The following is a 12,009-nucleotide window of genomic DNA, read 5'->3' on the forward strand; positions in this document are numbered from 1 at the left end:
TTGCATAACTATATAGCCAGCATTTCCCCCAACTGACTTTGATCATCATTGTAGCTAAAAAAAATAAAATAAAATCTGTGCTACAAAGTGTTTGCCTTAGATTTTTCTTTTTTTTTCCATGGGATCAGAATTTATGTTGGAAGGGACTAGCACATGTTCAAATGATATGCAAGAGAAAGTCTTTGAAGAATTAAAAACATACTGAAATTTAATTTGTACAATCTCACTTTTTTATGTAAAAACCCTTTAACGTTTTTGTTATAGTCTTCTCTAGAGTTTGAATAGGAATCTACAAAACTTTAAAAACCCATGCAATTTAATAGAAAATTCTATATCTGTTGTAAAATTCTTTAGACTGCTTTAAAATTTGTAGATGTAAGTTATAGTTTGCAAATTAAATTTTATAGGCATCTTCAGTAAGAATAGATTTCAGATTAAAATGAAATAAAAGGCACTACTCTTGTATTTTACCACAGTATGTTGTGGGGCTTTTGTTGTTGTTGGTTTTAAAATAAATTTGGCAGTTCAGGGAGGATGGGTCTCGGAATAGAATTTAATATCGCCAAAACTAGCTTTTCCAAGAAAATCATTCTAAGGTAAATTTTGGTAAGAACATCCATATATCTGGATTTTTTCCTCACAGGTTCAGGGGAAGCTGCTATTTGTGAGATAAATCTTAACCTGCAAACAAGCTCTTTCTGGAGACCAGTGTGTGGAAGTTCTCTACAAAGAGAGAGCTGGTGAGTAAGTTATTGCGAATATCACTTTTGCCAAAGGTTTGTAGCATGTGCGGTTTGTCAGGACAGCACTGATCAGTAGATGCCTGCCACAAAATTTCAGTGTGAAGTTTGCGAATTAGAAGTATGAAGTAAAACATATAGTTGAAAGCCATTATAAATAGTTTTACTTTTTGAACTGTGATCCCGGTCTGACAGATAAAATTAAATGCATGCTATCTGCTTTGGTTATTTTATTCCTCTTAGTAAAATTACACCAATAACCGCACATATAGGACTCTACAATGAATTTGGAGTTTGACTCTTGAAAGTGTGAAGTGTTATATGGGTATAGAAGGGTATAATTTGCTGGTTTGTACAAATGACTTGGATACTGTGGCTACTTCAGCTCTTAAAATGGTATCCTTAGAGCTGGATATTGATGTCGCTATTACAATTTTAACATCATTGATCAAGCTCTGTAGAGATTATGTGGGGTGCTCTGTTTGCCACTATTCCGTGCAAAAAGAGAACGCATTAATTTGGCAAAATTGCTTTTTTTGTGTTTGTATGTTTAACTGCAATGCCAAGTACAATGGCACTGCATTTGGACGGAGTTGTCATGTAGTACCTCAGCTATAGAAGGTAAGAGATATTTGAAGTAAATGGCAATAGGAGTGTCACCAGAAGGAGTGTCCCAGTGTCACTGGGAAATAAACTGGGGGTAAGTGAAGAGGAAAATCTGACATGGCTGTGCTGCTAGTCAATTTAGAGTGATGTGTGCCATGTGAAGGGAGCGTAACAAGCAGCCAGGGCCAGGAAGCTTCTGTAGGCATTAGCAGCTCTTGGGTTTGGGGGTGTGCAGCCCTGATGTTCCTCATTGCCAGTCTGCAGCAAGGAGCGACTTTTGACATGTAGGGCTTGTTGAGCCTTTGGGAATTTTTTCAGAAAGGAAAAAAGACACTTGTGAGAGGATTTTCCAAGTGACTTGACCTCTGTGTGTGAAATTCTTCCTTTGCTTCAGTAACTGTTTCTTTGGTCTCACCAGTAATACATGAAAAAACAGCATGCTGATAAAACTGCAATGCAGTGTGCTTTCTTTCAGACCACTAACACCTTCAGTAAGGGTATCTATTGCTGTTACTCATTAAAGTATTGTCCTACATGTCTCCGCTTCTAATAGGATAGGGATGTGGCTTATTGCATTCACTGCTGTTAATAAATTGTGCTTTCATTTTTTTCTATCTTATACTAACTCCTAGTGGTGAAAATCAGGACTCCACGGGCTAATGAATAATAAGGACAAGCATAGTAATAACTATCGAGTGCATTTAGTTACATCTGTTTTAGTGATTCTCATGATCTTCAGAAAAGCCATTTGTACATCATTTCTGATGCTGTTCTTAGAAAACATTATTACAATTAATTCATTAAATGTATTTTGACAAGACTTTTGTAACCTTTTCATAAGAAACAGTTTTGTTAAGTAGCCTACGTTTTCAAATATCAAAAGTACTAATGATAAAATACCAGGTAACTCTTAAGGTGGAAAGTGATGAAGTGTGCTCCTCATTTCAGTGTATGTAAAAATAGAAAATACTGTACACACTCATACAGAGTGAAAGAACCATATCAGGATAGATCCCATCCTCTCTGAACGCAGAATAGTTTGCATTAACTGTAGCTTAATGTGTGAGGAATAGAAGTTTAATGTGTGAGTAACAGAAGCTTGCAATGTTTCCTGGTCTACCTGTGGAAGTCATTGCATTTGTGAAATATGCAGTGTGCTGGAGGGAAAATGCATGCTAGTAGAACTCGGCTTCCCTCCTACAAAATGGTTTTATGCGAGTGAGGTGCATGAGGCTCAGGAAACTAATAGTCAGGTCACAAAGCTGTTCCAGCCTTCAGGCTCTAGTAATCGATGGTAGCTCTTGGGCAGGGTGCTGAGGACATCTGGGCATTGAAAGCATTGAGTCAATAGTGTTTCCACTCTCCTGCTTTTGCTGCAGCCGTTTCTCTTACTGGTACAGAGACTCTAGTTGCATCCAATGCTCTCTGCTGCCCTGCAGTCTTCTGAGGTGAGGCATGCAGTAGAACCAAGGACATCATAACAAGAAAATGTAGCCACTTCGAAGATTTTTTTTGTTCAGCATGAAAAGGGAGAAGACATTACCTGGTCACAGATAAAATTGGACTCCCTTGCATCACTGCTGCATTTCATCCTCAGTTGAATGGTTTCTTGGTATTTGTCATAAGGAAACAGTCGTCTTCTCATGCGTGTGATGTCAAGATAATTTGTTATTTATCAATGGATAGTTAAACACTAATATATGCTATTATAATTGTACATAATTTATATACACTATGTATTACATGATATAATACTTGGATGAAGTACAATTTCTTTGGTTAAACTAGTACAAGGTAGAAAGACTTGAACCACGATCATCTTGTTAAACATCTGTCTGGGCCACAAAAAGTAGCAAATCGTAAGAATCGAGAGCTGTGTTACATAACCTATAAAGAGTTTGCCTACTGTGTCTTGTGTCGCCACTGTGGTTTTATTCCTTATTCTGGTCTTCATTATTCCGCTGCAGGACAAAGAGCATGTGACGAACACTGGTTAGCAAAAGATACTGCTTGTACACAGACCGTTGCATTAGCATCTCCCAGTCTGGGCCGTGAAGCTTAGTAAAAAAGCACTCTCCTAGCCTTTGAGAAATCTCTGTCTGTGTTGCAGTGAAATGTGCTGTGAGAGTTTTAAGAATCGATAACAATAAATTGCACTGAAAGCCATTTTGCTGCTCAAAAAATGGGGAGTCAATTTTAACCATAGACAATATTTAATGATAAAATAATACTACTTTATGTAAAAGTAAAAAAGCCAAACTATATCAAGATTACTGAGAGAAGGTGCCATTGTCTTCTCCCCCATTTTCTCATGGGAGTCCGTACCTTGTCTTGTATAGTGGAAAATTGCATTTTTTGTTTAATCTTAACAAAAGGCAGAATCAAACAAAGCTAACAGATCTGTTTACATCCAGAGCTTACTGTATTTAAAGGTTGGTTCGAATTCCATTGAAAGTGTTTTCTTAATAACATAATAGTTGACTTAAAAGATTAAGGATAGCAGACTTGTATTTCCTCTAATCCCTGGATTTTGTCATTAAAGCCAAAGAAATTTTGTTTTAAAATAAAAGTGAGCGCATACAAAGTTACATATTCTCACTCACGGTGGCTTAAAGAATGACCTCGGCATTAGTCGTTCCTGTGCTAGTGGCTATGCAAGAGCACTGCCTGTCATGGCTAAACCTGCTAATCCCAGGGCTGTTGTACTGGATCGGATAACTACTTGTTTCCTAGCACATTGCTAGGCAGGAAAATATACATAATGTCCCTTGAACCTGCAGATTGTCTCTCAAATGACCCGATCAGTTGGTGAAAGGGACCTATTTATATGGGTGATGCAGCCGGAAAAAAAACAGTATGGATTTCTAATAACAAGAAGTTGAGATATCCATACATGTTGGAAGCTACTTTTAAAAATTGTGCCTACTGAAATACTAGAGGGCATGTCAGAGAGAGCTTAATTAAGTATAAATTGATTATTAGAAGACATTTCAAGGGTTAATAATTATGCCTGAAAAAAATCAATGTACAGTGTAATTAATTTGAAAGTGCTTAACAGATGCTTTAAACTGATACAGTGCAAACAAAAAATTGTAATTTTCATTTCAGCAGTAAAGTATGCAAAACGAACTGAATGTGTTAGGGCATCCAAGCTATTGAACACGTTCTCTTTTGCTAGCACAGAATTACACCCCAAAAAATGTAAAATTATTTTTTAAAAAGATTTTAAGTTCTTTTTCTCATGCTATTCTTTGACACAAAACTAATAGAAAGGCTTGGGTCATTCATATACCAGGTCTCTTGCTTACCCCTGAGTCTTGTGGATCGTTGAAAGTGTTGCTAACTATGTATATTTGGTTATAGAAAAAACATAAAGGGTTAGTGCATAATTTTCTGATTTGGCCTTTCTTTCCCTTCCCCCACTATTGAAAGATGGTGCATGGATAAAAATGCAAGATTTTTATTTACAATTGGCTTACTGGAGTACTAATGTATCACTTCTTTTTAAAATACAGCCTAGTAATGCCGGGGGTTTTTAAATACAAAAAAATATAAGGAAAATCAAAAAGAAATTAAGAAAAATAAGTGATGTTTTCAGTCACTGGGGGAATTCACAATCCCTTGTTCCAGGGAACTACAAACTCCTGGCATCCTCTGCCTTGGCCAGTATACCTTTGCTATGCCTCTACTGGGTATTTATAGTCTGGGATAAAATCTAGTTGCTTTGAATTAGAAGAGGCTTTCCTTGGAAAACCTGCTTTAATAGTAGCATGCATTTGAAGACTCAAGATGTTGTGAGGGCAATTTTGAATTTGCATTGAGACAGCATTTTTCAATAAAACAATTGGTGAGACTAGTGCTGACCAGCTCTTGTTTCAAGCTGTATATTCTGTCTGATTGAGACCAAGCATTTGGAAACATCCCAAGGTTTTTAATCTCTGCTTTACTGTCTACTACTTGTGTCTTAGTTTATTTTAAGATAAGTTTTAATGCATTTTAAGGCCATCCCTAGGAGGAGGAAATATGTGAAACTGAAAACACTGAAAGACTGAAAATCCCTTTCAGCCCAGCTGGTAATGTGTGTGATTTGGGACAATTTACTGCAAAACTTTTCTTGTATCTCACAGACCTTACTGATAGAATCATACAGAAGAAACAGCTGTTAAGAGTTAACAAAAAATAATAAAAAAAAATCTTTTACAAATATTGATCTTAATTTTAAATGAAGTCCTAATTTGGCATCTTCTGTGCAGAGTTGAATCAGATTATATGTTGCTTTTGGTGAGAATCCAGTAACGATTTTTTTCCACGTGCCAGATTTGTCAGCTGCTCTAAACCCAGGGAAATGTCTTACCAATATTTTTTTCCCCTCCCTTTCTGTAGCTTGTAGCAGTTTTCACAGCTGACAGGAGATGACCCAGTTCTTGGCTCTCAGACTGGATTGCTTTGTACTTGCCATTCTACATGTTGCTAATCTTTCCTTTGATTCCAGAAGTCAGTGACAAAGTGCAGCCTAAGAGAAAGAAAACAAAGCATAGATCCCATGTTCTTTGCAACAGCTTATCTCCAGTTTGCTACACTTAAAGAAAGTCTTTTGGAGAAACTATATTAATATGAATGGACATTTTCCATGTTTAGGGCTGCGAATACGAATACACATTCCCCAAAGGTGGGAAAGCCACTTTCCCCTATGTTATTTGTATACAATACAGTATTCAGGTTATTTTTTTAATTTTGGGGGGAGGGTAGGATATTGAGACCTTTGGGGCTGTTTTTCTGCTTTCTTGAACCTGCATTTTTCTTGACTCTTGAGAGATTTCACACACATGACCGTATAATAATCTTCTTTCAGCAGAGAAAATTTTGTTTTGTCAAAAGTCCTGCCCAATCTAAACTAGAAATACTCAAAACCATAAGGATTCATTTTCACACTTTGGTAATGATTACTGTTGAGTTTTTTACTGTCTACTTTACAAGGATTTATCAGTAAGGTGAGATAAAACATTGTGTAAATCTTACAAAGCTGCTTAAAAGTTATGCTGCCAAAATTTTTATGAATATCCAAAAAAGCAAAAATTATTGTCTGGAAATTATTTCCATTCTATTTTTTGAAAATACAATTTTCTAAAGGATTTTATTTCTATTTGTGGTACAGTAGACTACATTTGGTTTAATAGCATTTCAGCAATGTTTGTTTGTTTTGGTCTTTGAGATTTAATAAAGAACTTTCTGTGCAGTATTGTGTTGCCGTTTTGGGAATTCGGTTTGCTTGAATGTCCCATCTCGCCAAGGCAGTATGTTTTTGGGCTCAGTTATAGTGAAATGTGAAGCGCTTCTGCCGGTCAAGAAGTGCTTTCTGCTGCTATTGCTTTCAAGGGTAGGATTCCTCACAGTAGATGTTCAGGATGCTTGGTATTGAGCAAGGCTGCGCTCAGGTTATATTCATATACCTTAATAAAATAGAAAAGAATCATTCCTTTGGCCAGTCTTGTCAGCTTGTGACATAGCTCATCTCCCATTGTTCACATTTAAAAAAAAAAAAAAAAAGTGGTAGTTCATAGCAATATTTCAGTTGCAAACATGATGAGTGCCGTCAAGTCCCATGTGAGTTGTCTTATGCTTTTCCTTAAAAAAAAACGGATTGGGTCAGTGCCATTTTTTTTTTTTTTTCCATTTCTGCTGGTGAATGGTACATTGCGTTGCATAAATGGACAGAGGAAATAAAAGATTTATTTCTTGTTTTGTGTTCTGAATTTTTGGAATTCCTCTGAATTCCAAAGCAAACAATTACTATGAAGTTTGTACTTAAACGGAAGGAACAAAAAGGTCTTGCTTGGATCAAAAAGAAGCAAAAGAATAGCACTTTTTCACTGTTAGAATAGTCACTTGTTTTCACAATTCTGCTTTTTTTATTGTACTAGATTCACCACATGTTTAGACTAAGTCAGTAACTATTTATTACTAGCAGCAGTGCACCAAGATGTTTGATTTCCAAAGCAGAGCGAGACAAAAACAGTTTTGTTTTTTTACGACAATGCTAATTAATAACAAAATTTAGAATATGTTACAGGAAAAGAACATACTAGAATTCCAGCAAATTGTAAGGAAAATGTTTTATTTCAAAAAGGGTTGAAATGTTTCCAGTCTCAAAATTTGATATGAAACATTTTTCATTTTTATTCTGAAAACATTAGCTGAAATTATTTATCATAAGTTTCTAAGAAGTGTTGGGGAAAATGATCTCAAAATGGAGACGAGGAATACAAATTTAAAATAGAACTATATTTAAATGTCAAGAAAATCAATGTCTAGAAAATGCTTTAGTTTCCATATCTCAACTATGTCACTGGAAGTATTTTTTTCCTGTCTAGAGTATCTGTAGGCAAGTGAGGAATGGCAATGTCCATATTTAGCCACCAAAGACAGAAGGCACAAAACTAGTGCATATTGGCTCTTTGTATAATTTGCAGAGTAAATTAGAATTACTTGGACAGATTCTCAAAAATACTATTTTTCATTGACTTCCTCTTTTCCTATTGGCTTCCTCTTCATACAGGTGATGCTTTACTTACATATTTGCTGTGTCCAACATACTAAATTAACTCACATAGTAAACAAAATCTTGCAGAGAGATTAAAATACTAGACCCTGCCATGTGTTCCAGTGCCTAAGAAAGGTCTGAAGGAAAATCTTTGTCAGCTTTCTATTGAAATGTGTGACAGATACGTGAACACAAACTGACCTGTTTATACCTGCTGACTGTATTCCTGAAAACATGTGAGAGTGTGCAAAACAGAAATATGTCGGAATTTCTATACGACAGCAATTACGCTCTGTATGGAGGCTAAAAGAATTTAAAAAACAAGGCAAAACTAAGTTTATAGTATTAGTGTGGTACTTTTGTATATAGGAGGCATGAGTATTCCAAGCACCATAGATTTCATATTAACCTGTGAAAGCATCATGCAAGCAAGACGTCCTTAGATCACAGACTCCATTCTCAATTCGTACAGTGAAAAAAGGGAATTCGGGTCTTTCTCCTGTGTTTTTGTTTGATATTTGTTTTGCCAGAGACTTTTTCCAGGTAAATTGGGATTTTAACAATGAGTCTAAAGTAAGTGTGACTATACTCTGAAGTGCCCTTAAATTGCAACACAATATTTTTCTCTTAAAGTTTTAGTCACGCTACTAGGAAAATGCGTGTCCCTCATTCTCTGTCCTGATGATTATTTATGGTATTGCTTTAAATCAAAACTGGCCTGTCATTCTAGTGTTTGTTGGTTTAAGTTAAATATCTATTAATATGCATAATCTTTAAAGCAAATATTTATATTTTCAGCCCTTCAAGCACCAGATAAACGCAAAGAAATTTTAACTATATTTCTAAGCTGACAGCCAAAGAAGAGAACTTTGGTTGAAATTTTAACTTTAGAAAAGCTGCTTCTGAATTATAATTATTGATACTTAATAACGTAATTGTGTCACTTTTTTGCCTGTGTGCTAGTAGATTTATTTTTATTATGGTTCTTTATATTATGTTCTTAATAAATCTGTTTTAAAAGTTGTTAAAGTTCTTCTAGTACAGTCTTGTACTTTGAATGAGAGCTGAGGTTCTTGTATTTGCTGAAATGGGTGAAAAATGTTGCACAAACTGGTGCCCATCTCTGTGTCCGCATGTCTCTACTTTCTTTCTCTTATGCTGTGAAAACACTGGGAGCATCTAATACAGTAGTATTCATAGAAATAGTTCAGAAAATGGCTTTGTAGACTTTCCTCTGGTCTCAGAAAATGGGTAGAGCTAAAAGTGTGATTGCAGTTCATTTTTAGCTCATCCCCCTTGGGTGGCCTAGTGCTTAGAACAACGTTGACCTTTTACACAACTGTGGAAGAGGCGGATAAAAGTCCTGTTCTGTCTCTACCATTGTCAAAGGTGGGCAGAGTCCCTCTCCGGTTCTGTGGTGTTCTAGCTTGTAAGTTCATTTTGCTGCAGTATTATGGTAGTTCTGTTTTTATTTCTAATTGCTTATGTATATTACTGTATTTTTTTAAAGCAGTAAATGCTAGTCTTTATCAACTAAATTGCACACAGTAATCTACAAAACCATGGTTGTAATTTTGTATACGTCTCTACAATGAAAGTGTACTATCTTAGTTACTTGGAAAGGTCATCTTTTTCCTTTATACTTGACTTCTTGTATGTAAAGAGAATAAATATAGACTAGGTATGAGCCGAGCATTTAACTGGCAAAGTTTGTTCTTTTAAGCTAATATTGTACTTGCATTGTATTAGGCCTCTTCTCGTTAGAAGTAGCTGAGACAGTCTGATTTTAAATATTAAAAATAAGATTAAAAATTAAGCAGTTTTGCATGTTTCCCTTCCTCAGGGAAATGATTTTTGTTCCACAGAAGTTCCAGATAACTGTCAGTTCCCTGTAGGCTTTCATCATCTCTGTTTCTGTTCCATTTCTGCCTCGTAGTGGTTCTTACTCAAGGTGTTAGTTCATTAAAAATACCATTTAGCCTGCTGAATCTAAAGATACAGTTCTTAAAACTCTCACTGATATTCCAGAGTCTCAGTCCATTTTCCTCCCAATTAATGCTGTTTGCGTATTAAAAAATGAAGATGTATTAAACATGAAAGGTATTATTGACCTGACAAAAAGTCTCAGTAAGGGGAAAGAAATCATCTTGTTTCGATATGCAATGATACTCAACTCCATAGACAAAAAGAGGCAGGCTAGAGGAGGAAACTCAAGCAGTCAAAAAGGGATCTTGAAAGACTGAATAAATGCTTGGAGTTTTCCCCTGATACGTTGTGCCTTCAACTGTTTCACCTGTTACTTTCTAGAATTCAGATAAATCTATTTTTTTCTGGGAAAGAAGACACTTCTCTAAAATTCACCGGCACCAGGAGTAACCCACTTTGCAAAGCATGGGAGGAGAGACACAGAAAGGGAAAGAGAATCAACACAATCTTAACCCTGTATTTGTTGCCCTTAAGGCAGGCTTTTTATTCCTTTTGATTTCTCACTCCAAATATCATAATAGCTGCCTTATTTCATTTCTGCCTAAGAAAAGTTATAATAAGTAATTAAAAAGTAATAAAAGATTGTTTCTGTTGTCATATGTGCTTATGCATGTGTGTATGCATAGTATGGCACTGTTTACTTCAACAGGCTTATTTTTTTTAAAGTTGTATTACTGAATGCAACTCTATTTACACTTTTTTAGAAGGCTCATGACCTGTCCAATATGCAGGCAATAAACATGCATGTCTGCTGCTGCATGTATGTGTATTTTAATCACTGGATGATTCAGCCTTAAAGTGTTAAACTGGTAATACGTGGAATTTGACGTGCTAACTCATGATAGGTTTGGTTTTAATAAAAATAAAATCTAAACTATATATTAAAAGTTTTGCATAATAGATGCCAACAATTATTCTTTGCAACTAAAGTGGAACTTCTCTTTACTAATCAGTGGAGATGAAATAATGGGATAATAAAGGCATAGCACTGGTGTGTAAATGATTGATTAACAAAGAAAAAATTAAGAAAATATAGACTTAAAAGGTATTTTTTTGAATTGAATTCTGAGTTTGAGTGGAACAGTACTTGACAGAAGGATGTGGATGAATTTTGCCATTGATTTTAGAAAGGGGGGGAGTCATAAGCCTAAATGCTTATACATAATGAATCTCATTTCTGCTTTAATGGTGCTGTCGCGTCGTTTTAGAAATGGAAGTCAGGCAGCAGTGAGTCATAGCTATTGATTCTTCAAGTTGTACTGGAATAGAACTGGTGTACAGTAGGTGAGTACTGGTAAATCCAGTCTTTTATCTGTAGTGTGCCACTATGTAGCATCTTTAGCATTGTGGTAGACTTAGTAGCTCAGATTAGTGAGATGTAGTTTAGCCAAAAGTAGGTATTGTTTTGTTTCCTTGCCCTAAACCATTTATATGCAGCAATTTATTCTGATTCTTGTAGTTCCTCTTACTTTTCTCTCCACATTAAGTGCCCACAGCTCAGATCCTCTTTCTCTCTTGCTTTTTAAGAAATTGTGAGATGCAGCATTTTGGTCAGGACTTGCATTCCTATGAGTGTGGAATTGTTACTGAATAATTGTTGATTTCCACATTTCAGTGACAAGCCATTGTAATTTTTAATGCCCCTGCACATTTGCAGCTCCATCTTTTAAAGATTCTTTTTTAATTCTAATATTTGAATATCTGAAATATGCCCCCTTGGCATCCCTGCTAATGTTGATTATATAGCACATGTAACCAAAACTGAAGGAAGAAGAATTGCGTTATACAGCATTAGAAGTGAGCTGCCCAAATTGAGGACAATCTTGAAATCCATTTTGTGAAGTAATGTAACTTTTTCATATGCAGTATTGATTGTATTCCTGTTCTGATGAACAAAACTGTGATGTTTCACTCTACATGTGTGCTGGTATGTAATTTTTTTTTTTCTATTTTTTTTTTCCCCCCTGTATCTTAAATTGTGCAATTGAACTACCTTGAAATAATAGAATCTGCACCCTTCCTGCCCCGAAACTGGCATATTTCTATCATGGTCCTCAGGCAATACCAGAAGCAAATAGGAGACTGACTTTATTCAGTACTCTGCAAACATAGACAGTTTTCTCTTTCAACATAAAT

The 12,009-nt window shown here is 35.6% G+C and overlaps 1 long non-coding RNA gene across 1 annotated transcript in view; it reads left to right on the forward strand.

Moving 5' to 3' along the window:
* Positions 1 to 12,009, forward strand: part of LOC148056737 (uncharacterized) — a 288,773-nt gene that overhangs the window by 213,662 nt on the left and 63,102 nt on the right. Inside the window, exon 3 of the long non-coding RNA XR_015702657.1 lies at positions 644 to 740. This is a non-coding gene — a long non-coding RNA (uncharacterized LOC148056737). The remainder of the gene's footprint in view (positions 1 to 643; positions 741 to 12,009) is intronic.

The sequence above is a fragment of the Nipponia nippon genome, unplaced genomic scaffold, assembly GCF_047370975.1.
Source record: "Nipponia nippon isolate SJK-2023a ecotype South Korea unplaced genomic scaffold, ASM4737097v1 scaffold_12, whole genome shotgun sequence".
Lineage (NCBI taxonomy): Eukaryota > Metazoa > Chordata > Aves > Pelecaniformes > Threskiornithidae > Nipponia > Nipponia nippon.